Source organism: Suncus etruscus, chromosome 9, assembly GCF_024139225.1.
Source record: "Suncus etruscus isolate mSunEtr1 chromosome 9, mSunEtr1.pri.cur, whole genome shotgun sequence".
Taxonomy (NCBI): Eukaryota; Metazoa; Chordata; class Mammalia; order Eulipotyphla; family Soricidae; genus Suncus; species Suncus etruscus.
The window spans coordinates 94,976,525-95,002,851 of NC_064856.1; the positions used below are offsets into that span (position 1 = coordinate 94,976,525).

Genomic DNA, 26,327 nt, shown 5'->3' on the forward strand with positions numbered 1-26,327 from the left:
CCACAGAATTAACATCTCACCAGTCATTGGCTGAGTTCCTATTTTAGGAACCAATTGTGATGGAAACCTCATGCTTCAAGACCAGGATATTGGAGAGACATGGGTTTGGAAGCAAATGCTGATGCAGAAAATAATTCATACACACTGAAGGAGATGAAACAGGTTCAGGAATTCCAATATGCAAGCCTTCCACTCCTAAGAAGCAGATATCTCAGTGGAGGAAAGCTGGAATGCAAGAGAGGGTTTCCTAAGACCTAAAATATTTATTAGGAAGAATCAGGCTACACCTGGGATGGATAATAGGAAGAGACCTGGGTGGAGAATAGGGACGAACCTGGTTAATCCAAAAGACATGTACTGCTTGACTGCACATTTTCAGCCAGTCCTCATTGGCTAAAATTTACCCAGGAGATCATCTTGATGCTGATGTTTTTTATGAGTGGGCCAGTTTTCCAAGGTATAGTATGTGAGGTGGCAGACACTGCTAAGAACAAAAACCTGAAACAGTAAGGGGCATATATATTTTAAGGGGTGGGTATATATGTGTGTGTGAGAGAGAGAGTTTTATCTAGGGTAGCCAGAATGACTCATTAAGATAGTAGCTTCCAAGAAAGTGAAGTGAGGTAGGTTGGTGGATATGGTTGTCAGGGGATATAATATCAAGATAGAAGGCCAGAAAGAGCAATGGAATGCCCTGCCTGGAACAAGAAAGTGACTGGGTGCTCAGAAAAAAGCAGAAGGCATTGTGGGCAAAGAAGAGTGAGTCAAGGATATGTGAGAAGGGAAATCCAAGAGGTCAGAGAGCCATGTACATCCAGCAGATAAGTGCCCTTTATTTCCAGGAATGCAAAGTTGGTTTAACATTCACCTTCTATTATTTATATATATAAATATAAAAGAAACCTACCTTAATATCTTAGGTGCATTTGTGGAGTAAATATAATTTAGTATGCAGTATTTCTTTTATGGACTATTGAGTTCTACTTGCAATGTTTTTGTCCAGATCTGAGTATCAAAGTTATGGTGTATATCATAAGCTGGGAAGGACTCTTTCTTTTTTCTCTACTTTCTGAAAGTGTTTTATATTTCTTTCTTAATTTACCAGTAAACTATATATTACTAAATTTTTTTGGTAGTAGAAGTTTAAATTTTGAATTCAGTCTTTCTTAGAGTATTCTTCAAGAAACTTTCTGTTTTTTCTAAGAAATCAAGTCAAGCTTCTGTGGTAGAGCACATTGTATTTGTTGGCATAAGACTGGTTCTAAAATCTTTGCATTATTTATTTTTATGTCTGTGAATTGTGTGGCAATGCTCCTTTTGTATTTCAGAGGGAAGTAACTTGGGCCTTCTCTCTCACTCATTCAGAGTCACTGAGGAGTTGCCAATTTTAACAACCGTTTTCAATCACTAACTCTGTAGAGACACTGTTTCCATCATTGGGGATAAAAGTTGAACATAGGGACTGGAAAGATAGTTCAGCAGGGAAGGCAGTTGCTTTGCATGCAGTCAATCAGGCATTGTATATAGCCCCCCAAGCACTACCAGAAATAATTCCTGAGTGCACAGTCAGGAGTAACTTCTGAGCATCACCTACTGTGGTCCAAAAATCTAAAAACAAAGAAACAAAAAAGAAAGTTTAACAGAACAGAACAATTGCTTCTTCCATGTATTTTACACATAACATAACATAATTGCTTCTCCTATGGATTTGACACATTAGAGGAGGAAATAAGGTATGAATAGCTAGTTAAAAAAAGCTTTTATTTTTCATACACTGCCCTTGTTGTAGCAATTTCAGGGATCACACACTGTTCATAATATTTTTGTGATGGTAGGGATCTGAAAATGCAATGTTACTAGGACCAAGCTTGCAGTATGTGGGGCAGTGTTGGAGACTGAACTCTCAACCTCAAGCCTGAAAAGTAGGGACTTTGTCACTATGCTCCCCAGGCTCATAAGCTACATAACTTGTAAAAAAAAATAATAATAACCTTACTATGCAGTATAAGGAAACTAGAGTCTTAGTTGGGAGAAAGTTTTGGTTGTCTGCTTTCTCTAAGGTGGAGACATTTGTGCTGAGACTTAAAAAACAAGAGTTGACCATGCAGAAATATAGAGAAAAAGATTTCTGGACAGAGTCATCAGTCCATGCAAAGGCTCAGGGTTGATATTCAATAGTGTGTTCACAAGATAACAAAAGATTGCAGTGACTGGAACCACAGGGAAGTACTTGGGGCGGGCATGCAAGATGAGATCAGAGGTGAATAGGCAGAGCCAATGTAGGATTTTGTGGTCTATGGTTTATATTGGGTTTAGACTTAATTTCAAACATAGAGGCAAGTGTATTACTACTGTTTATTGCTTATTTAAAAACTACAAACACTTCTATTCACTTAATAGCAAATGTAGCAAGTGTATTATGGCTGCAACAATATTTCTAAATGAACAACTCCTCATAGGTCAGTGGATCTCAGCTAGAATCTATTTTTCTCCTCCCACCATCTCCAGGCCACCAGAGGTAGTTGTGGTTCATGCCAATAGCAAGTTTTAGCTCTCTACCATGTTCCTATTGTAGTGCCAGTGTTTTCCCTGGCACATCGTCCTTATGAATGATGGGAGAGATGTTCAAGACCCAGGCCAACACCACTAGCTCATTTCCAACTACTGCTCTCATCATGCCTATCATTGTCTCAATGTTCAGAACAAGGTGCATGGCCAAAGCCAGCATCAAGGGGACAAGGATATGCTCTGTGGCTGCACGGAAACTTCATGCTGTGAAGTATGTACAATCTATACTGGAGAAAAATAAAGCTTCCTGGGAAAATTCCGGAAAACTGGTTTACATGGTTCTGATGAGCCTCTTTATCTGCCTTGGGCTGCAATCCCACGCTGTCTCTGTTTGGCAGAGTGGGGACTCTGGGGGCTACATGCACAGCCCTCCCAGGCTCTGGGACGCTGAAGCAAGGACCAGACAGATCTGTGTGGGCAAACTGGAGTGAGGGGAAAGAAAGAGACTCCCCATCATTTTTGGTGATGACAAGCAAAGCAAGGCAGTGGTTGCTTTTGCAATAGAATAAATTACTTCTGATTGAAATGGGAAGCGAATTGATTTTGCACACTGGTTTTTCATGAGACAATGCTGCCTTGAAGGAGGTCTGTAGGGGGAAACTACAGCTTCTGAAGGCCCATGAGGAAAGGGAGAGGTCAGCTACAGTCTCTTACTCCATTGTGCTCATGGGGTGTGGCTTAAGCACCTATACAGCCTGAAATGCTGTGTTCACAGCAAAGGGACCTGGAAGACCCTCCCATAGACACTGCAGGAGTGGCCTGTTAGAATTTATACTGTGTCATGAATTTACTGGAAGTACTCTAACCTACCCTGTGTGCACTGGAAAGGGACATCAGGATGGGAATAGCTGGCATGCAAGTACAGAAGTTCAACTCATGCCCAAGGGAGGGACAGCAGTTGGCTGCATGGAGGCTGAAACAATCATGCACATCTGAGAAACCAAGGGTCTGTCACCACAGGATGATGTCTATCCAAAGAACACCCAGGGTTCCTGGCAGCCCACTCTCCCATCATGCACTGCATCTGGATGGAAACAGAGGTGTGGAGTGAAATCGGCTCCCCCAGCTATGCATGTTGATACTGCCCACTGTTTGATACAAGGTATATTTTTCCCAATTGGTCTACACGGGAATATTTTTCTAATTTGCATAGAAGTGTCCTATGCATTAATACAGTTGAGTGCTCTCCTGTGTGACCCTTCCTTGCTATGTGCCCTGTGTAAGACTTACTTTCCTGGCACTCTCCCCAAATCCCCATCCACATCACTTTCATCTCCTCTAATATGAGTGGATTTCCTCTACAATCTCTCTTCCTCTCACCACCTTTGGTTTTAAAAAAGCAGTGCTGTTGAGATGCAGTGAACAATAATAAAGCCCATTCATTGTGACTGTTTATTTCAAGGACTTTTGACTGGGTATTTCTAAGGCAGTTCTGCATTTACTGCCATGGCCACCAAATCACTCATTCCCTGAGGTATCCCTAACTTATGCTCCTTAGCAGACTGTTCCCACCCACACGCGAATCAAGAACCCCTTGCTTGTCCCAATAGCTGGCCCATTTCTGAATCGCATCTTGAATCTCTCCCCATATAGATCCCTTCTATCACAGAGCATAACTTTTTCAGATTCTTCAACACTTCTCTGTTGCATCGATCAGAAAGCCATTCCTTTTTCCTGAGTAGCATACCATTTTATCGATATACTATACTTTATATATTCATTTGATCATTGGTGAATATTTGGATTGTTTCCAGTAAAGGAAATAAGTCTGCTATTAATGTTTGCATGCAAGTGTTGCTATCAGCCTATGTTTTCATTGAATGCAATCAAAGGAAAGGTGTCCTGATCAATGAATAGTATGCATTTAACTTTGTATAAATAAAAAAAACTATTCCAGAGGGGCTAAACAAGGTTTTATTCCCACCACCAATAAAGAAATGAATAATATTCTGGTATTATCTTATTCTTTTTTTGGGGGGGCACACCCATTTGATGCTCAGGAGATACTCCTGGCTAAGCGCTCAGAAATCGCCCCTGGCTTGGGGGGACCATATGGGACACCGGGGGATCAAACCGCGGTCAGCGCTTGCAAGGCAGACACCTTACCTCTAGTGCCACCTTTCCGGCCCCTATCTTATTCATGATAACACTAGGCATGATCTCTTTTCTTTCTTTCCTCTTTTTCTTTCTCTTTTTCTCTCTTTCTGTTTCTTTCTCTCTTTCTTTCCTTCTTTCTTTTTTTATTTTATTTATTTATTTATTTATTTATTTATTTATTTATTTATTTATTTATTTATTTTGGTTTTTGGGCCACACCCAGTGACACTCAGGGCTTACACCTGGCTATGCACTCAGTAACTGCTCCTGATTTGGGAAACCATATGGGATTGAACCAAGGTCCAACCTGGGTCAGCCACATACAAGGCAAATGCCCTACTGCTACACTATTGCTCCGGTCCCTCTTTCTTTCTCTTTCTTCTTCCTTCCTTCCTTCCGTCCTTCTTTCATTCCTCCCTTCCTTTTCCTTCCTTCCTTCTTTCCTTCCTCCCTTCCTTTTCCTTCCTTCCTTTCTTTTCCTTCCTTCCTTTTTCCTTCCTTCCTTCCTTCCCTTTTCCTTCCCTCCCTCCTTTTTCTTCCTCCTTTTTTCTTCCCTCCCTCCCTTTTCCTTCCTTCCCTTTTTTCCTTTCCTCCCTCCCTTTTCCTTCCTTCCCTTTTTTCCTTTCCTCCCTCCCTTTTCCTTCCTTCCCTTTTTTCTTCCCTCACTCCCTTTCCTTTCTTCCCTTTTTCCTTTTTTCCTTCCTTCCCTTCTTATTTTTTTCCTTTCTTCCCTTTTCCCTTTTTTTCTCCCTTCCCTTTTCCCTTCCTTCCTTCCCTTTTCCCTTCCCTTCCCTTCCTTCCTTTCTTCCTTCCTTTCTTTCTTCCTTCCTTCCTTCCTTCCTTCCTCCCTCCCTCCTTCCTTCCTTCCTTCCTTCCTTCCTTCCTTCCTTCCTTCCTTCCTTCCTTCCTTCCTTCCTTCCTTCCTTCCTCTCTCTCTCTCTCTCTCTCTCTCTCTCTCTCTCTCTCTCTCTCTCTCTCTCTCTCTCTCTCTCTCTCTCTCTCTCAGAGCTGCACATATCCATAATGCTCAGGGTTTATTCCAGACTCCTTGCTCAGGGATTTTTAGCAGTTCTTGGAGTACCTTATGTGGTATTAGGGTTGGCCATATGCAAGGTACTATTATTCTGACCCCTAGTCATTTATTTTAATTCACTTTTTCAAAATTAAAATTTTAGTGGATAATAGTCATTTCTCATTTCGTTGCAAGAACCAATGTGGAGGTGGAGCTCACTAGCCTTTGGCCTGTTTTTTCTCCATGGTACCAACTCACAGTACTGGGGGTAATTTCACAAGCTGGTTAACAACTTTGTTCCAACCAGGTATTCTCAACATCACCAAGCGTCCTCACTTCCGCCTATTGCCCCTCCTTCCTAAACCCTGACTACCAGAAATTTGTCACCCAGTTCTGTCATTTTGTTAGTTTGAGAAAGTTATATAAATGAAACCATACATTATGTAAGCTTTGGGACTCATAGTTGGTTTTGTTTGTTTGGCGTTTTAGGCTACTCAGCATAATTCTCCAGAGACTCGTTCAGATCGGTTTTATGTATCAATAGTTTAATCCCTTATAAAAAGTTTTTACTGAACTAACTTTGGTTTTTTAACATACAGAGGTTTTAGGAATTACTGCATTATAGCAGCATCTATATATTACATAATTGTCACTATCAAAATGGTCGGTTCCATCTTTCATCAAGTATCTCTTTCACCTATCATCCCTCTTTCCTTCTGGCAGCCACTATTTTGCTTTTATAGTTTAACTTTTTCTTTTTTTAAATTTTTATCTGTTAATTAGCTTCTTTAAAAATCTACCACAGTTGGAGCTGGAGAGATAGCATGGAGGCAGGGCATTTGCCTTGCATGCAGAAGGACAGTGGTTCCCCGAGCCTGCTAGAAGCGATTTCTGAGCGTAGAGTCAGGAGTAATCCCTGAGCATTGCAGGGTGTGAACCCCCCCCCCCCAATCTACCACAGTTGAGTGAAATTAGAATACTCGTCTTTCTCTGTCTGACTTATTTCACTTCATTCACACAATGCCATCACACTCTGTCTTTGCTATTCTAAATGGTGGGTTCTCATCTTCATGTCTTTCATAGTCGATCAGTCATCCATTGTGTTTATTTGCCTCATTTTATTTATCCAATCATCGGGTAATGGAAAGCAGGATGGAGATTCCACAAAATTAAAAATAGAAATCTTGTATAATCCAGGCATCTCACATATGAGGATTTATCTGATGAATATGAATATGCTTATTCAATGAGATATATGCTCATTGCAGCTTTATTCACATTAGCCAAGAGGAGAAACCACCTACTTTGTATTCTTGAGCACCCAACTGTGCTCGGGAGCTATTCTTGACTCAGTGCTTGAAGGAGTCACTCCTCCTCTCATTGCTGGGGGAACCATATGGTACTGAGAATGGAACCCAGGAGTTCCACATGGGATGGACTGTGGCTTGAACAAAGGTCAACTGCATGCTGGTCAACTGCCTTTGCCCTAGTAAAAGCACCTCTCTCTGGCACCCCCAAACTACCTTCTTATTGCTATTAAGTCAATATGACTTCATAAGCATCTGAAGTTTTGTGGGCAAATGTTTCTTACCTCATTCAAAGACCCATTGAGGAAAAATTTTACTTTTACAGTACAGGAGAACAAGCACTGCCAAGAGATGGTGCCTGCAACAGCCCCACTCCTGGCTACAGAAAAGGGGCAAATGGAGAAACCATCGACAAGAAAAGAAAAAAAGGAGTAAGGAAGAATGCATAAGTATGATGACAAAACCCTGTTCCCTTTGGGGCTAGTGGAAGTTTTTTGCACCGAAAACAGCAGTGTGACCTTTAATGCTTCCTCAGCCCCACACCTTTCTTCTGCTGCATACTGTGTTCATGAGTTTCTGCTCATCGCCCAGTGCTCTATCCAGCCTAAAACCTCTGGTTTCCATGACAACCAGTCTACCAACTCAAGAAAGCAAATGAAAATGGAGGGAATGCATATCTGGGGCTGGCATAGGCAGAAAGACATATGGGAAAATAGTATCAAGAAACTTCTCAGGGTCCATGGCTGCTCATTTCTGTCTGCATCCCAGTGAGAAAGGGGTTCCCTGTGCTCCACTACCAACTTCTATCCTCGACCCTAACAGTGTCCAGGCCCACTGCTAGGTGCCAGAGATTAAGCAAGCTCAATCTCTTCCCACAAAGGACATATGTTTCTCTAGAGACAGAAACAATGACCAAGGGTTTCCAGAAGCAGTGATTGAGTGGCAACTGCATGACGAGCACTGTTGTGGCAGTCACTTGCCTACAAATTAAATTCTCAGGGCAACAGCAGGTAAGGTGTTGCAAACAGTGCATCTAAGTTTGGTCCCCAGTATGGTCCCTGAGTCTTGCCAGGAGTGATACCTGAGCATGGAGCCAGGAGTAAGCCCTGAGCACCTCTGGGTGGGGACTCCCAATAAAACAAAACAAATATGAATCTTCACCAAGCTAAGGTCACAGGTAGGCAACTCTGCCTCGGACCTCTGTATATGAGCACAACCTCACTGCCTCAGTTTCCCCATCTCTGTGCTTCCTGTCCCTATGCTTGAGTGAACTCATAAAGCTTTTTCTATCTCTCTCAGTTTCATCTTTCTGTTCACCTGTCTCCATTTCTGTCTCTTCATCTCTCTGTACTGTCTCTCTCTCCATACCCATGCTTCTCTCTCTCTACATTCCAGCAAATAAATGGATCATTGAGCCAAAGCCCCAGCCCATGAATTAAACATCAGAACAAATCCCAGCGTGTCTCCAAGCCCCTGCTGCGTGGCGCCTGCATTAATGAAGGGTCGCACCACCGCATCTCCCATCTCTGCTTAATTCTCTAAAATCCCACCCGCTTTGTCCAGACTGTGGGAGGGAGCAGCCAGTATCAGATGGGGGGTCCTGTAGGAGAGAGAAGCCCTTTCAACTCAGCTGCCTGGTGGAAGGGTTTCCTCAGTACAGCCTGCCCTAATGCTCAGGAATGGGTGAGTCCCCCATCCCGTATCTTCAACCCCAACCCTCCCCAGGTAGGGGCTAAGAGAGGGTGTCCAAGTACATATAACTAGCCTTAGTGATTGCCAAAATCTGGAGGCGCAGTGGCCCAGTGATCATCATAGTCACTGCCTTTCTCTACCCAGACTTTGCCCTTCTGAGGATGGCAGGGGCTGGCTTGCTGCTGACTCTCTGGCATGGCCCTTTCTCAGCTGGTTCTCTTCCGGAATTACAATCACCAGGTTGGTCAGAGGCTGCATGCACCTCTCAGAACACCTGCTGAACTCCACCTCCCATCCTTAGCTGCAGAGAGAGGCACTATTAGCCATTGGCCCCTAGGTCCACCCAGAGATGTCTCCTGTCTTTATATCTGGTTCAGGGCCCTTAGTTTGCAAGACAACCCTGGCCCTGGGGTAAGACACTCGCCATCTTGTGGGAAACAAAGCCAGCTTCTGGGTTAGAGGAGAATGGAGGCTGGGTGAAGAGGGTCTCTCTGCAGCAATATTTTAAATCATTTTTATTGAATCACTGTGAAATAGAGTTTAAAAGTTGAGGATTGAGCTTCAGTCATACAATGTTCAACACCCATCACCCAGTATTCATGTCCCACCATCAATGTTCCCAGTTTCTCTCCTGTTTCCCCTGCCCTGCCTCCAGTTTGCTTCTATGGCGTATTCACTCTTTTCTCTTCTCTCTCTCTCTCTCCTCTCTCTCCTTCTAGCCACCATGGTTTGTAATATTGGTATTACAATAACAATCACTTTACCTCCTTTCAGCACCCAGTTTTGGTCCTGAGTGATCATTTCCAACTATTATTGTCATAGTGATTCCCTTCTCTGCCATAACTGCATGCGACCCCCCCACCTTATTTCTGTTATCTCTGTGTATTATTCTCATACTATTTTTTAATACTCTGCAAATGAATGAGATCCTTCTATGCCTGTCCCTCTCCCTCTGACTCACTTCACTCAGCATGCTATTCTCCTTGTCTATCCATATATAAGCAAATTTCATGACTTCATTTTCCCTATTTGCGGCAATGTTGAGTGGGTGCAGGCCAGATAAGCTACCTTAGGCCTTAGAATCAATCTGCTGTGTGACTCAATCCCAGGGAGACCCAGTCAAAGGCGGGAAGGCCAGATTCATTGAGGTCCCAGCTCCATCTTGGGACATGGGTGCTGCCAGTGTTACTAGATTACATGGTGCCACTTGAATAAAGGATGAAATTCCACCCTTTGCTTCATACACTCAGGCTTCCCCCACACCAGTTCTTCCTCAGAAACCATCTGTGATTCAGTAACCTGTTGTATATGAAAATATTTCCATAAGATTATTCTTTGCTTGGGGCTAGAGATATAGCACAGTGGTGTTTGCCTGCAAGCAGCCGATGCAGGACCTAAGGTGGTTAGTTCGAATCCCTGTGTCCCATATGGTCCCCCGTGCCTGCCAGGAGCTATTTCTGAGCAAATAGCCAGGAGTAACACCTGAACACAGCAGAGTGTGGGCCAAAAACCAAAAAAAAAAAAAAAAAAAAAAAAAAGATTATTCTTTGCTTGTTGTCCCACCTTGACCTTCTAGATGGGGGCGCTGTTGAGAGCCGAATAAGTAGTTTGGAAGTGAGGTTTTCAGGGTCTTTTGCCAGAGTTGGCTGGCTCAAGGTGTGTTTTGGAGCTAGCAGCAGGCTGACAAAGGACTCTCTTCACCCAACCTTTTAACCCTTAACCCTCCTGTCTGTGTGGATTATTTGCGCAGATAAATATTACCAAGATCTCCCCCCAAAAGGGGACAAGAGGATGGGAATCAATTTCTCATTCTGGGAGCTCTTTGCGGATACTCAAACAATCAACAAAGGAGAAAATGGGACCCAACAAATGGGGCAACAGTTACCAAGTAATAAGCCACACCTGGAGAGCTGTCCTTGGCCAGCCTTCCTGTTCAGTGCTGTTCTCTTCTGGCACCCCATGGAGGTGGGGCCCAGCATGGAGTCCAGAGCCACTGTCTGTGTGTCCAAATTGCCTGGGCCTCTACTGATGAAGCAACCCCACCCTTGGGATATACATGGTCCAATACCTCAAGACCCTTAAGGCATGAGCCATTGAACAAGCCATGTCCCTGCTCTGTGCCTCTGCTTATAGATAGTTCCTGAAATTTTGGGGGAAGGGGGGAACCATATATGGCAATGCTCAGGGCTTACTCCTGGCTCTGCACTTAGGAATCCCTCATGGTGATTTGGGGGTCCATATAGGATACTGAGGATTGAACCCAGGTTGGTCGCATGTAAGGCAAACATACAAAAAAGACCCTCCTCATTGTCTTCTGAAAATGAAGCCACCACATTCCCCACTACTTGTCCACAGTATAATCTGTATTCAACAAAAGGCACTTCTGCTTTTCCTTTTCTGTCCCAGCTTTCTTCATTATATTTCAATGTATACAATTCGTAAACTATAAAAGTGTATTATGTAATTTGATTAATGCATACATGGTCAAAAAGAGTTCTCCCTATCTAGTTAATTACCTGTTTTGTCTGTTATTTTTTTTGGTCAGGATATTTCATTTCTATCATCGTAGCAAAATTCCATTATATAATTCAGGTTTTGCAGCTATAGTCACCCTGGGTTTTGTAGTTGTTGTTGTTGGTTGGTTGGTTAGTTGGTTTGGAGGCCATATCTGTCAGTACTCAGACCTTAATCCTGACTCTGTTTTCAGTGATCACTCCTAATAATTAGTATGTGGTGGGGGGGGGGGACCACTTGCATTGCCAAGGATTGAACTGGGATTAGCTGCATGCAGAGCAAGAGCCTTGCCCCCAGTGCTATTTCTCTGGCCTATTCATCATATTTTATAGCCAATCTCAGACCTTGGTCATATTAGAGCTGAAATCTGATTGATACCCTTTTACCAGCATCCGCCTTCTCCCCATCTCCCCAAGTCTCCTCCACTGACAATTACTTTTCCACGTTTCTTTCTTGGCTTTGACTTACTTTACAAGCTCACGTATATGTGATACCATGTGGTCTTTTGTTTCTCTGGATTATCTTTAAATTATAAACATGTTTAATTCCCTCGTGTTTCATCCACATTGCCCCACACTGCAGGATTATTTTTGTGGCTGAGAACAGTCAAATTGTCTTAGTAAACCACAACTCACCCATGTACAGACACCGGGGTTGAGTTCATAAATTGACTGTAATAAAAATGCTGATATGAACAGGAATGTGCAGCATATCTTTGAGATGTGTTTCTTTTCTTCTCATGTACGCCCCAAAGTGGTGTTGCTAGACTGTATGGTATCTCTACCAATAATCTTCATATCGATTACCTCCTTCAGCTTTCTAAAGTGGCTGCCCCAACTTACATTCTCACCAACAGTGCACAGGCTCCCCTCTCTCCACATGCTCTCCAACCCCTGTGTCTTGTCTTGTTTCAGAATTGCGGTTATCACAGGTGTGAAGTGAGAGCTCATTATGGTTTTGATCTGCCATGTCCAAAGCTGAAAAGTCAATCTCCAGATGAAATGCAGTTCCTTTCAAAATTCTAATGGCATTTTTTTTCTTTTGAAAAATAGAAATCCTAACATTTGTGTTCCTCCACAAAAGACACCGACTGGCCAAAGCATCCCAAGAAAGAACCACAAAGCCTGAAGCATCGCCCTTTCTGATTTCAAACTCTAGTCCAAAATGATAGTAAGCAAAGCAGGGTAGTATTGGCATAGAAATGCACATGGATCCATGCAATCAGATAAACAATGGTGCAGGCATGAACTCATAACACATGGTGCATTCATACAAAGCAGTGCACAACGGGGGAAGATGGCGTTGAAAAGACTAGCTATCCACACACACTTAAGCTCCACAAAGTCATATTTTGGTGGAGGAACCCACCCAGTAAGTCTCTTTCTTCCTCTGATCACCAGAACTGCCTTTCTGCAGTTCCTCCTCAACCTTCTCCCTGGGCTTTGGTCCCAGCACCCTCTCTCCTGCTAAGATGACCTGTGTTGTTGCCCAGTTTCTGGCTGCCATCTCTCTTTCTAGCCTTCCCCTCAGTCCCCTGACCTCCCTCCTAGCTGTCACCCACTGTCCTTTCTTAATTCAACTTAAAAATAAAAACACACCTTTAGCTCGTGGTTTCCTCCAGATTAAAGGCCTGAGAATTCTCGGAAATAGAAATTGCTTGCTGATACTTTTCTTATGTTTCAGATCAAGCCTGAGACAGCAGCCTGGGGAATTGTACTCTGATTTGGAACACCACCTTTCTGCCTGCTACCAGCTTGGGTTTCTGCTTTTCCTGTTGCACTGAGCCTGTCCTCTAGGAGACTGGTCAGCTTTCACCAATAGTTTTGATTGACCACAAAGGCCCCACTGCCTCCAGCCAACATCTAAAGCTTTAGAATCTTCCATTTCTGCCTGCCAGGTTGAACAGTGACCCACCTGCACAGAAAATGGGATTGGGACACTTCTCCGTGGATCCATCTCCATGTGGATAAGTTGTGCTTCCATTGATAGACACTCATTAAATCAAAAGGAGAAGCCCTCATGCAAATTTAAATACCCAGCCCCATGACTGCTCTTAAGAGAAGTTGCTGCTACACCAAACATGGCAAGTCTAGTCTCCAGACCTAGATCACTAGATCCTTCTCAGGATGGAGCAGGCTTTGTCCCTGCTCTGTTGGAGGTCCCAGTGCTCCACCGCCCACACATGTGTCAGCTAGCATTTAAATTGCCCAGCCCCATGACCAATCTCAGAGAGAAGTCACCACTATGATGAGCCTGGCAGGCCCAACATGCCATGGTGCTTAATCAACTTAGTGATACAACTTTGAGGACGCACACCTCAGATGTGACCACATGGCATCTCCAAAGTGACTGCACAGTAGGAACACAGAAAATTAGATGGGGAAGTTGTATAGAACCCCATTAAGCTTAATTAGCAAAACCAATAACACAGAAGGCTCAACAAGCACCTAATAACTCAGCAAATCTTTGGACAATAGCTTCAGTAGCATCATATGAGATCTATGTCAAAACAAGCAATAGAAAGTACATTATGGGGCCAGTGAGGTGGCGCTAGAGGTAAGGTGTCTGCCTTGCAAGCGCTAGCCAAGGAAGAACCACAGTTCGATTCCCCGGTGTCCCATATGGTCCCCCCAAGCCAGGGGCAATTTCTGAGCACTTAGCCAGGAGTAACCCCTGAGCATCAAATGGTTGTGGCCCCCCCCAAAAAAAGTAGATTATTTTGCTAAGAAGGCAAGCTGGAGTTGGGTGGGTAACTCTATTATGAACATCTTTGTAAGTCATAGCATTTAAATGGTTTCAAATCAGGGAGGTGGGAGAAGCAGGTTGTTTGATGGGCGAAAACATCAGGCTTTGGAACAGACAGATATGAATTCACATCCTGGCCCTGCTACTTGCTGATTAAGTAACCTTCTGCCAGTTACTTCAATTCTCTGAATGTCACTTTCCTTATCTGTGACATGTCTCAAATCAAGGGAACCAAAGAGGACAGTTGGAAGCAGGATGCCTGATGTGATGAAGGTATGAAACAGCAATCATTTTTAGCGTGGGGCCTGCAGGTAGCCACTGCTCTCTTGGAGTCCTTAGAAGCCCCTTAGGAGTCCTTAGTGGGCTGTGGTGAACTAGAAATGTCCAAGGTGAAGGAAGGGGAAGAATCAAAATCAGAAGCACCGGCAGAGCTAGAGAGGTGCATGGAACAGCTTCTAGTTCAACCATTAAGTTCCATGCCTTTGAATTGGAACTTGTCTGAGAGAGAAATGCTAAGTATGATGATCCTAGTCATTTTCACTTTAGTATAACTTAGATAGGCTGATAATATTTTCTAAGACAGCTGACTGGTGATAGAAGAGGTAGGTGATACCAGATGAAAAGGAAGAAGAGCATGAGAAGCCAAAGGGCAGTACTCTAAGATAAAGTTCTTTCATCTTAATTCTGACAGCAAGTAGCTTCTTTAGCAACTTCGAAGAAGAGAAAAAAGGAGGTAAATTTATGCCATCATTTACTATTTCAAAATCCAACTCTGGAGCACCAGTATATGTGCATAAAGTCTAGATTGACAAGGCTCAGATACCTCCCTCCTACGTATCCACTGGGAAATCAACCTGCAAATTCTGGATTTCTGACCAGGGTGGGTAGAGACAGCAGTTACCTAAGTTGTGTATAACCTTACCCAACAGCTCCATCCCAGGTCTTTTTCTTTCAGAGCCACCTCTGGCTCTGGGAAAAAGCAGCTAATTTGATGCCCATTTTATAGACAAGCAAAACAGAGTCCTACAAGTTTGAACACCTCTTGGGGGGAGGGGGAAGCAGAATCAGGACTAGACATCAACTGACCCCATAGCTGGGTTCTTTCTATTTATGTAAGCACATACCTTGGGGTTGGCTTCGGAACATTCTTCCATCCCTTGGTCTCAGTGCTTGGTCTGATTGCCCCCACCAGGCTGACTACTTTCAAGACAGGACTGCTACATTCAAAGTGTTTCAACGTGTCTGGTCCTGAGAAGGCCTGGTTTCCTCCCAGTAGTAGGGGAGAGATCGAGGTGTAGTTTGGTTTTTATTTCAGGGTCTGGTTCTAATGGGATCAATAGGTGGTGAAGGGAGGTGGGCAGAACAAGTAAAAGCTACCCAAGAAAGACAGTAAAGAGATTAAGGTGTTTGCCTGGCTTGCAGCACACCTTGATTCCATGTTCAGTACCATATAGTCTCTCGAACTCTTGGATTAAGCCCAAAGGACTAAACTAGAAGTAATCCCTGAGTGTTGCTAGGTGTGGCCCAAGCACCACCAACACTATGACCCTAGCATTTTGTTGTTGTTTGGTTTGGGGCCACACCTGGTGACGCTCAGAGATTACTCCTGGCTATGCACTCAGAAATTGCTCCTGGCTTGGGGGACTATATGGGATGTAGGGGAATCAAACCGCGGTCCATCCTAGGCTAGCGCAGGCAAGGCTAACGCCTTATTGCTTGTGCCGCTGCTCCGGCCCCGACCCTAGCTTTTTTTTTTTTTTTTTTTTGGTTATTTTGGGCCACACCCGGTAATGCTCAGGGGTTACTCCTGGCTATGCGCTCAGAAGTTGCTCCTGGCTTGGGGGACCATATGGGATGCCAGGGGATTGAACTGCGGTCCGTCCTAGGCTAGCGCTGGCAAGACAAACACCTTACCTCTAGCGCCACCATGCCGGCGACCCTAGCATTTTTAAGAAAGGAAGGGTAGGGGCTGGAGTGATAGCACAGCCGTAAGGTGTTTGCCTTGCAAGCATTTGACCTAGGATGGACCTCGGTTTGATTCCCGGCATCCCATATGGTCCACCAAGCCAGGAGCGACTTCTGAGCTCAGAGCCAGGAGTGACCCCTGACCGTCACTGAGTGTGCTCCCCACCCCACCCCCCAAAAAATAAACCACGAAAAAAAGTGGAACGAGAAAAAGAGAAAAGAAAATAAAGAAAGACTCAAACCAGACCTTCCTTTTTCCAGAAGAGCTGCCTGGGGCCCAAGTCTGGGGAGATCAAGATTCCTCAGTGGGCAGTGGAGCACCAAGTCTTGCCCCAGAGTGCAAAGAATTTTATATACAGAACCACATTTATCTTAGTAAATTCAAATTGGCTTCTTACTGCCAGTAAACAAAGGAAGTGCTGGATCCCAGAGAGTAGAAGTTGTTGACAAGACTCAGCCGGAGAGAACCGCAAACTGACCTGCTCTTCACCACCCAAGAGGCCTCCAGAGCACATGGACCTCACCCTGACCAGGGCTGAATCTCAGTTCTGTCCCTCACAGATGATGTGAACTCTGGTGAATTTCTTTTCTTGTTTGTTTGTTTGTTTGGATTTTGGGCAGCGCTCAGGGGTTACTCCTGGCTCTATGCTCAGAAATCGCTCCTAACAGGCTCAGGGGACCATATGGGATGCCAGGATTCAAACCACCATCCTTCTGCATGCAAGGCAAATGCCCTAACTTTATTCTATCTCTCCAGCCCCATGAAGTCCTTTTCTGAGCCCCTCTTTAAGATGGAATGGGATTGGAAGGAGCAGCAGCAAAGGAGCATAGGCCTCTTGTGTATGACACCACAGATTGAACCCTGGCATTCTCCTCCACAAAACACACATACACACATGAATAGGTTCACGGTCTCCAGCTCAGGCATGAGACTGAGTTGAAGTGTGTAGAAGAATCAAATTTTCTTGGAATGGACAAGACTTTGGCACGTGAATTGTTTTCAGCTCTTCTCCGTACACAGTTAGCAAACATTCATATATTCATATATTTTGGGTCACACTGGGGGTTCTCAGGGATTACTCCTGTCTCTGTACTCAGAAATTTTTCCTGGCAGGCACAGGGGACCATATGGGATGCTGGGAATCAAACCATCATCTGTTCTAGGTTGACCACGTGCAAGGTAAACACCCTACTGCTGTTATCTCTCTGGCCATGACACCCGGCAAATAGATATTTCTGAAAATATAAATCTGAATCTGGTCACTTCTCGCTAAAGGAGAAAGAGAGAGACAGAGACAGAGAGACAGAGACAGAGAGAAACAGAGAGAGAGACAGAGAAATATAGAGAAAGATAGAGACAGAGAGAGGATATATAAATCTGGAATTCTGCCTTTACTGAAATCATGCAGCACCGGGGTTTGTGTTGAGTTCACTATAGGTGAAATGAAATACAATTCAAGGGAAATACAACAGAAATACAAAGGAAATTCAAGAGAAATTGAAATACAATTCAAGGGAATACAAGTGTGGGGAGAGAGATTCAGGGTCTCCCTGGGAACTGTGGCAGGGCACAGCCAAGTTTCTGAAGGGTTTCACAGCCAAGTTGCATGGGGGTGCAGGCCACTCTTTCCTCTCTAGCTGTGTGGAGGACAATATGTTTCTTTCAGATGCATGTCTTTGAAATGGAAGTCTCCTCGGCAATCAAAAGCTTAATGTCAGGCACTTACAATACAATCACAAAGAGCTAATTGTCAGGCACTTACAGGATTGTATTATCAGCATCTCTCAGCTCAGACGAGTGGGGAGGGAAAGGACTAGGTCAGAGCCAAGTGCAGGAAGGAGACCAGACTAGGGGCAACACCTAGGAGACCTCACTTCTCACAAGGACCTTCCCCCAAGGACCTATTTAATGTCCTGTGCCTGCAACACCTTTGGCACCTCTTCTAGTTGTGTGAATATTTGCTTCTCTGCATTCTCATTTACAGAGTGGATGAACTTTCTCCCCCCCCCCCAAGTCTCCACCTACACGCATATTACAATTACCCCCAATGCTACGGTGATGTGTTAATTCACAAACACCTTTCTGTAAATTATCTTCGGCCAGCAAGCCTGGAATCTGAGAGAAAGAAAGAAAAGAAGGCCAAGTGAGGTCTTGTTAGAGGACTCAGGAAAGAGGTGCCTTGGGCACATTCACAATTGCCCCCAATTCTTTGCAATTTGGGTTCTCAGGTCAGTCACTTGGAGAAAGTCACTTGGAGAAAGACAAAGCCCAGTCACTGCTCCTCAGGAGCTCACAGGTCCTGAGGGGCCCTGGGGAGTCACAGTCACACTTCAGGGAGGTGCTATGGGGGACAAATCTCTGCTAGAGGAGATTCCCATGTGCAGCTGCCACGAAATGGATGGCTGGGCTTGGGTATGAGGAAGGTTTTGCAGGTGGTGCTGAGCAGAGCTAAGGCAATTAGGTAGGTGAAGCCTCATCCCCCACCCTTTCTCCCTAGGTAACTTGACCTTACCTGCAAGACCCCGCCCATTCCTGGGAGGGGTCTGGGAAAAGGTAGATAAGGCCTTTGACCCAGGGGATTAGGTCGCTCGCCCCTTTTGGTCTTTGGCCAGCATGGAGGTCAAAGGGAAGATGGCTGAAAGGAGTTAAGATGCAGGGCTAGCTAAGAATCGCTGAATGCTTGAAAGGTTATGATAGAGGCCACACATGTAGTGGACAGGTATGAATAAAGCTGATACTTCCTGATGCCTGTCTCTGGATGAGTCTGATTCCGCCGTTCACCTAAACCTGGGACTAGCCAGCTGAATGGGGGTTGCGGAGCCACGTGGCCTGGGATGGCAGAGAAAAATCCATCCTTCACCATCCACCACCATCGCTAATTATTTAATGCAACAGGTAGGTTGGGCATGGAAGTGGGGGGATCAGTTGTGGAAGTGCAACACCTTCCTTCACCTCCAGAGTGACTGACAAACCCTCATTCTCATAAGATTGGAAGATGACTCGGGGCCAGACTAGAGGTGGGACCTCAGACATATACATATTGTCAAAATCATCCAGCCTGAGTCAGTGGTCGCCTGTGAAAATGAAGACAGCCCCGGTGCTGTCAGATCTTTGCTTTTTTCCAAGTATTTATTTGAAATATCCAGAGCATCAGAAATGCAGTTTAAATTCTTCAAACTTGCTTCTCAAACTAGATTTGGTCCAAGGGTCTCCAGTTTAGCCCTTGGCCAGTTCATCCGGATCCTGTGATGTCCTTCTCTCTCCTCCACCCTCTCTGGGCCTTTCGGAGAGGACTACGAGGAAAGTTGGTACCCCTGACCCCCAAAGAACCCACCTCCTTCTCCAAAGAGATTGGTTGGTGGTAAAAGCCAACCAGACCACAGAAGAGTGGGCGGGATTTGGAGCCCAAGGAGAAAATAGGCAAATGATCTTCAAACCCCAGCAGCAGCAAGTGCATACGATTGAAGGATTTTAATTACATCTCATTCTAATCCTTAACATTTATCTTAAAAAAAAAAAATAAGTGACGAGGGCGGGCACGAGGGCGGAGCCAGAGCGTGCTCAGCTTCAGCTTTGCTGTGTGTCTAATTAGAAGTTTTCTCCCCCTTGATCATGGAAAGTCAAATTCATTTACTCTGCTCGAATTGAGGGTTTAATTGGATTCTGCCTTTTCCTCCTCCTGCTTTCTCCCCATCGCTCTGCCTTCCAAACAGGCACCTCTCCTCCACCAGGGAGCCGATCACAGCATCGCATTAGGAGGTTCCAGGGTCTCTGGAAGGGCTCCCGGATGTGGCAGGTTCTGCCCTTACTCTTGCATCAGACCATTGAGGCATCATGATTTCAGACCTTATGATGATGTCTGATGATGATGTTGGAGCATGGCCCGCAACCCAGGTGAGTTTTTTCCTTGTAGGTGGACCCGCCCCTGCCTACAGACCTGCACTATCCGCCCCTTCCAGCTGGGCCAAGACGCCCCTGAGTCAAGTTCTTTCAATCAGGGCAGCCAAGTGTATTTAATATCTCGGTTCTGGAAGAAACGGGGCGGACCGCAGCAATTAGAGGCCATAGCCAGCTCTATCTGGGGGAGTTGTGGAGGCACAAAACCACATTTTCTGTCCTGGAAATTAGGTTTATTTTCCCCAGCCCTACCTCCCAACACCAACCAGCTACTCTCTGGTTGCCTGGTTGGGGGTGGAAGGAGTTGGAAGGTCAGAGGCCCCATATTTCAATGGTACAGGAAGGGGGTAGAGAAGGACACAAGAGTAGAACTGAGCCCCTTTGTACTGGGTATAGACTGAAGACTATAAGACAGAGGGGAGAGTACAGAACCCAGTACGTACAAACTCTGTCACTCTGTGCCTCAGTTTGCCCTGTGGATTAGTTTCCAGTTGCTATGAGAATTGAGATTGCTGTCTTAGGCAAGAAGAACCCATCACCCAGCGGAGGACAAAGTTCTGGGCTGCAGGGCTTTGGAGTTCAGTCAAGGGTGACCATCTTGGGGCTGGAGCGGTGGCACAGGGCTAAGACGTCTGCCTTGTGCGCTAGTCTAGGACCGACTGTGGTTTGATCTCCTATTGTCCCATATGGTCCCCCAGGCCAGGGGCAATTTCTGAGCGTATAGCCAGGAGTAACCTCTGAGCGTCACTGGGTGTGGCCCAAAAACAAACAAACAAACAAACAAACAAAAAAGTGACCATTTTGGGCTCTGACCTGGAAGCAGACTGACCTCTACCAGACTGTAACATCCCCATCTGTAGAATGGAGATAGACTTAGTGATGTCTTCTCTTTTAACAAATCAACATGTTCGTTCCCATTTACAGAAGCATATCTGGTCCATTGCAGGTTCCAGGTGTGTTGAGATGATTATTCTAGTAACTCTCTGAGCTTGGACACATGGATTAACTTGGCCGGGCCTCAATTCTCTCAGCTGCAATAATAGTGAGATAAAAGATTGGAAAATGGGAATCAGAGAGATAGTAAAGGGGATAAGATACTTGCTTTGCACAAAGCCAACCCCAGTTTGATCCCTGGCTCTCTGCATATGGTAGGCCCTCTGAGCATTGCCAGGAATGATCCTCAAACACAAAGTCAGAAGTAAGTCCCAAGCCCCTCTGGATATGGCTCCAAAACAAACAACAAATGAACAAATATTTAAAAATTCAAATCATACCATCTGTTTTGTCTACTTCACAGGGTGGTTGTGGTAATGAAATGAGACAGTGCTGATAAAAATATTTGGTGAACTTCAGATTCTCCAGAAGTGCCATGTGTTAGCATCACCCATTCAAAGATAATTAGTGGTAAAGAAAGGAAAGGGATTTATTTTATCCCACCATGCCTAAAAATCTGGGGTGTGGGGCATCCAATCGAAGAGATGAGAATGGGTTCTCTTTTCAGAAGTATTCCATCTAGTAAGCAAGAAAAGGGCAATAGGAAGGGGGTGTCCCTATTTTGTAACTTTGAGTGGACATCTGGATTTAGACACCAACCATCTGCTTTGCTGTCATCCCAGGAGGAATCAGTTGTCATTACATGCCTCTCAAGGGAACCACAAAGCCCCAAAATCCAGGCTTGTACTGGATTGAACCTCAGAAACATATCATTATCAATTGGCCAGAAATACATAAGATGAAGGAAAGAATGAGAAGACATGGAAGAAATGAATGCAGTGAAGTTTGTCCTAGGGGAGCATGGCTCAGGCACCCAGTTTTACCAACACAGAGGAGAAAGACACAGTTGCTTTGGAAAACAAGGTAGTGGTTTTTTTTTTTTTTAATATGGAATACTTCACAAATTTGCATGTTATCCTTGCACAGGGACCATGCTAATCTTCTCTGTATCATTCCAATTTTAGTATATGTGCTGCTGAAGCGAGCATAGGGTAATGGTTTCTTACAAAGTGAAACATTCTGACCCTATGATCCCCCAATGGTGCTTTTCAGTCTTTACCTAACATGTTAAAAATGTACTTCCCTACAATACCCTATAAGCATTGAGAGTCTGCTTAGTGAAGATAACTATCACAGTTTATTCAGAATTCTCCAAACTTGGAAGCAATCAAAATATTCATCTATGAGGGAATATATAAACTGTAGCACATTGTGGCAATGGAATATTATATTTGATGTTGAAAAATAAATGAAGTAGAGATTTCTCATGGGCCTCTTCCCTGCCCTCTTCCCAGCATTGCTTGCCTCATTATCTATATTCCTATCAGAATCTATGCAAGTAAGAAGCTACGGAGGAGGTCCAAAAAAGTCTCTACCTACCCTTCAATTTTGCTATAAACCCAAAATTTCCCTAACAAATAAAGACTATTGAAAACATGAGCAAGAGGAGTTGAGAGGAGTTAAAGACTCAAAGGCTTAGATCAACCAACCTTGTGTGGATCTGGACTCAAGCAAACCATTAGCTAAATATGACAGGGGAGACAGGTGGAAATAAAACATCATTGGACAGATTTATAGACTTGTACCTTTTCAATATGGTCAGGTATTGAGGCTATGTAAAACGTGGGAGAAAATCACCCAGAGATTAGATACAGGAGGGGGCCTGGACCAATGGGATATGGGGGTGGGGGTGTTTCAAAGCAATGCTGGTGTGTGGTGGGTGAGTAAAAAGTGATCCACAGCCAATGTCTTGCAGCTGAGCATCATCCAGATGGTCTCTCAGTATCCTCTTCTTTTGACCTTCTTGTTTGTTTGCGTCTTTCCATGACAGAATGCCAAAAGAAAAATTAATTAGCCAAAGATAGTCAGAAGCTGTGCATAACAAAACTGTTATCAGGGTTCTTTCAGAGAAGCCAAAGGAACTCAAGGTCCATCTTCCAAACTGATTTTCAGAATAACATAGGGATGACCTTATAATTATCAGAATAAGTACTTTGGTCTTCTCACTTTCTCTATTTCTGACACCTTCCCCACAAAACTCCAAGACAAACTGTACCAATCAGGAAAAATTGCCCAGAGGAAGTTGTCCAAGGGAAGGAAAGATTTTGTAGCCACAGCCAAGATTCAACTTGTGCACAGCTGTTTTAGAATAGTAAGGAGCAGAGAAGTGTGTATGTTTGGGGTGAGGCAAGGTATGCAAAGGTATCAAATTTCAAGCTGAATTTGAACCTTTAACATCAAAAGTCTGGGGTCAGAGAGATAGCACAGTAGTAGGGCATCTGCCTTGCACATAGCCGATCCAGGACAGACAGTGGTTTGAATCCCGGCATCCCATATGAATCCCCATACCTACCAGGAGCAATTTCTCAGTGCAGAGCCAGGAGTAATCCCTGAGCACCACTGGGTGTGACTCAAAAATAAAATAAATAAAAAGTCTGATTTTCTAGCAATATGTGATGTGTTCAGCAGCTTTCCCATGTCTGCAGAGAGATCCAAGGGCTGTTCTATATTTAATGAATTGATGTGTGTAGGAGTTTTAGGTTCCATCCTCAGAACCATAGGATCCCCCAGAACCACCAGAAGTGATCCTTACACACTCTAATCCAGGAGTAGCCACAAAAATAGTCAAGTGTGGACCAGGAACAACCCCCCCAAAAAAACATTCCTCTGAACTGGCAACAGAGTAGGCACACAATTCAAATAAAATATAAGCAAAGGAGGAGGATATGGGATGCATGTTGGGAACAGGGGGAGAGGGAGGACAACATTGGTGTTGGGAATGCCCCTGATTCAATGTCACTATATACCTAAAATTTTACTGTGAATGATTTGTAATCCACTTTGGTCAAAATAAAAACTATTATAAAGGGCCTGGAGACATAGCACAGCGGCGTCTGCCTTGCAAGCAGCCGATCCAGGACCAAAGGTGGTTGGTTCGAATCCCGGTGTCCCATATGGTCCCCGTGCCTGCCAGGAGCTATTTCTGAGCAGATAGCCAGGAGTAACCCCTGAGCACCGCCGGGTGTGGCCCAAAAACCAAAACAACAACAACAACAACAACAAAAACCTATTATAAAATAAATAAATAATTTGTATTAAAATAAATTCATGAAATAAAGAAGAATATAAGAAGGATGTAAGGACTGTGAAATACAAGACAAGTTGAACTAGTGAAGGTGTTGAACTGGTACTCCAAACTCTCTTCTTTCCTCATTTCCCCCATAATACCTCCGTTTCAGTAATTCTCTGGTCCATTGATTTGGGGGACCTTGTGGTAAAAGTTCCCATCATACTGTGCCTGGATTCTGCCTGCCCTCAAGAAGGGAATGTATTGGAGTAGCTTATGCAGTCCTGGCCTGGCCAAGCCAGATGCCTCACTAAGCCTCTCCATCATCCTCCTTCTCTAGAGGGCGAGTCCTGCTTCCTCTGACTATTAGAGACAGATTTGGGGGCACTTCCCACCCAAGTTGGAGGGATTTGGAAGGCAGAGTATTGAGTGCCCATCTCCAAACCAGAGTTAGAGCTCTCCTCACTTCTGCTACCACTCCATTCTTTCACCCAGGGCCATCCTTATGGACAACTATCAGATTCTAATCTACCTGGCTAAATCTCCTGGCTAATATCCTGCACTAAAAGTTCTCACTCCAAACAAGAAGAGGTGCCCTAATCTTAGCCCAGAAGGCTGATGTAACCTGCCCCTAGTCCCACCCAATCCCCTACAATCTCAAATATTACTCCTGCCTCAGGGCCTTTGCACATTCTATTCCTTTAGCTAGAAACTCTGATTGCTGGCTGCCTTCTTCTCAAGGCCCAGAAACCTTCCCAGCATTACCCCCTCACTTCCAGAGAGGACATCCCTTTCAATCCACTCCAACTTGTCTGCCCACTCTCTTTTCTGCCCTCCTCCTTTCTGGTTCTTTCACTTGGCATCAACCTATAACCATAGGCAATTGTTCCTTGTGGGGCAAGAAAATTAGCACTGTTTTTATGGTTCTCCTGTTTCAGCACCTCGGACAGCACTAAGCCTCCTCTGCTCTCAGTTCTCTTCATGTCCTGGCCAACGGAGTGACTCAGCCAGTTCTCTGGTACTGCAAGGAGAAAGTCCCTGGGCTACACATGCATGATCGCTGGTTCTCGCCTACCTGGCACACAGCAGATGGGCCGAGCCAGAATGAGGCTCAGTCCCCAAGCTGGAAAACCACTTGTGACGTTGGGGAGAGGCTCAGGGACCCTGGCAGGGCCGTGGACAGCTTCCCACTCCACCTGCTGCTCCAGAGTTGGCTTCTCCCCTTGGCAAGCAGCCAGCCAGGCAGGGAATCTGCCTACAAATGAATAATGTTTTTAGAGCTGTAAGGACTACAAGAAAGCACAGAGCTGAGAAGCAAACCATAACCTATGGTACCAACTATCCCCCCATTATAAGACAGAGAAAATAATCCGTGATGCCAGGTCACAATGATCAGTTTGGAGCATGGCCAGGCTTATCCCTTCCCTCCCTGCCCCCTCTCTGCATTGGAAAAGCAGCCCTCCCCAGTGGGAGGTCTAGTTCTCAGTGGCTCAAGGAAGATGAACACCCATGGCTGAGGGTTGAGCCAGAGGTGTGAAGCATCACCTGACATATCTTATGTCCAGGAACCATGCAGAGGTTGAACAGGAAGGGAAGAGACAGGCAGCAGCTGACAAAGTCAGTGCTGGGAGCTCCTTAGCTCCAGGAGACACAGAGAGAAGAGTCTGCATCAAGAAAGCAGTGACACCCCCAAGGGATCCTCTCCTCCCCACGACAAAAGATCCTAGAATCCAGGTCTGGGTCAGCAGCAGCAGAAACAATGGGAGGAATAGCTCCCCTGGGTGCCTCTGGGCAAACCCAGCTGCTAGGTGGGGGAATAGAGCTAACTCCGGGAGATGTGAGGTGCACTTAGGTTCTCTCTTGGGGCTTGGAAGGACCATCTGGCTGGCTGCATCAGCGCGAGAAGGCTCTGCTTGTTGAATCTTCAGACATCTAGGAAATAAATATGTTTAGCTAGAAAGATGATAGACTGAATAACTAGTGGGAAAGATGATTTGGGAAAGATGATTTAGGAACCCTAATTGTTTTGGGTTCTGTAGTCACTCCTGTATCTGCCACCTCTTCTAGAAGATAATCCAGAGACTTTTACATTAGCTGCCGCAGACCCCTTTGATATGTGAAAGTCTAGCCAGGTTAGATTAACATAGCTAGGCGTCTGTCTGCCAATGTTTGCTCTTCTTCCTGTGTGGATTAGTTCTAAACAATAAATACTAGATGTGGAGGAAGTCTGGGCTCTCAGACCACAAGCCTGTGAGCTTAGAATCCCATTCTTTTCTCTCTTATAGCTGTTTTGTTTTCTTAATCCTCATGGTATCCCTACTTGAAGCTCATTCAGCAGGGTTTGTTCCAAGCTTCTATACCTCAAATGACCATATCTCTCCCCCACGAAGGAAGTGGTTCAAGTCTCTGCACTCCCCAGCTCTTCTAAACCTGCTTAAATGGGGAACAAAGAGAGTCAAAGCAAATCTA

At 44.8% G+C, this 26,327-nt stretch overlaps 1 non-coding gene across 1 annotated transcript; it reads right to left on the bottom strand.

The window, feature by feature from the left end:
* Positions 1–21,673: 21,673 nt before the first annotated feature.
* Positions 21,674–21,780, bottom strand: LOC126019877 (U6 spliceosomal RNA). The gene has a single exon (XR_007499493.1). It is a non-coding gene; the product is annotated as a U6 spliceosomal RNA (small nuclear RNA).
* Positions 21,781–26,327: the final 4,547 nt, after the last annotated feature.